Here is a 926-nt window from a genome sequence, read left to right as displayed (position 1 = left end):
AGCTTCTTTAGCAATCATCTATCATAGGACACTTCAGTTGTTTCCATGTCCTGGCCACTGTGAATAATGCTGCTGTGAACATCAGTGTGCAAATATCTTTATGAATATGGGTTTTCAAGTCTTTGAGGTAAATACCCAGTAGAGGGATTGCGGGATCATATGGGAGATCAATTCTTAGTTTTTTGAGGAACCTCCATACTGTTTTCCATAGTGGCTGTACCAATTTACAGTCCCACCAGCAGTGTATGAGGGTTCTTATTTCTCCTCATCCTTTCCAGTATTTGTTATTACTTATCCTGTAGATTATAGCTATTCTAACAGGTGTGAGATGGTATCTCATTTGCATTTCCCTAATAGCTAATGATGTTGAGCATCTTTTCATAGATTTGTTGGTCATTTGTATGTCCTCTAAGAGCAGGGTCTGTTCAGGTCCTCTGCCCATTTTTTGATTGGATTGTTTTGTTGTCGTCGTTGTTGTTATTTAGTTGTATGAGTTCTTTGTATGTTTTGGATATTAGGCCCTTATCAGAGATATTGCTTGCAAATATATTTTCCCTTTCAGATGGTTGTCTCTTTACCTTGTTGACGATTTATTTTGCTGAGCAGAAGCTTTTTAGCTTGATGTAGTCCATTCACTTAGTTTAGATTTCACTTCCTTTGCTTTTGAGGTCAAATTCCTAAAATCTTCTTTAAGTCCAAGGTCCTTGAGTTTAGTTCCTATGTTCTCTTCTTTGCATTTTATTTTTTCAGGTCTTATATTTAGGTCCTTAATACATTTTTAGTTAATTTTAGTGTGTGGTGATAGACAACAGTCTAGTTTCATTGTTTTGCAGATGCCTTTCCAGTTTTCCCAGCACCATTTAATGAAGAGGCTTTCCTTTCTCCACTGTGTGTTTTTGGCTTTTTTTGTTGAAAATTGTTTGCCC

The sequence above is a fragment of the Pteropus vampyrus genome, unplaced genomic scaffold (assembly GCF_000151845.1).
Source record: "Pteropus vampyrus isolate Shadow unplaced genomic scaffold, Pvam_2.0 Scaffold17, whole genome shotgun sequence".
Lineage (NCBI taxonomy): Eukaryota > Metazoa > Chordata > Mammalia > Chiroptera > Pteropodidae > Pteropus > Pteropus vampyrus.
The sequence above is the reverse complement of the archived record's forward strand: the minus strand, read 5'-3'. Positions refer to the sequence as shown.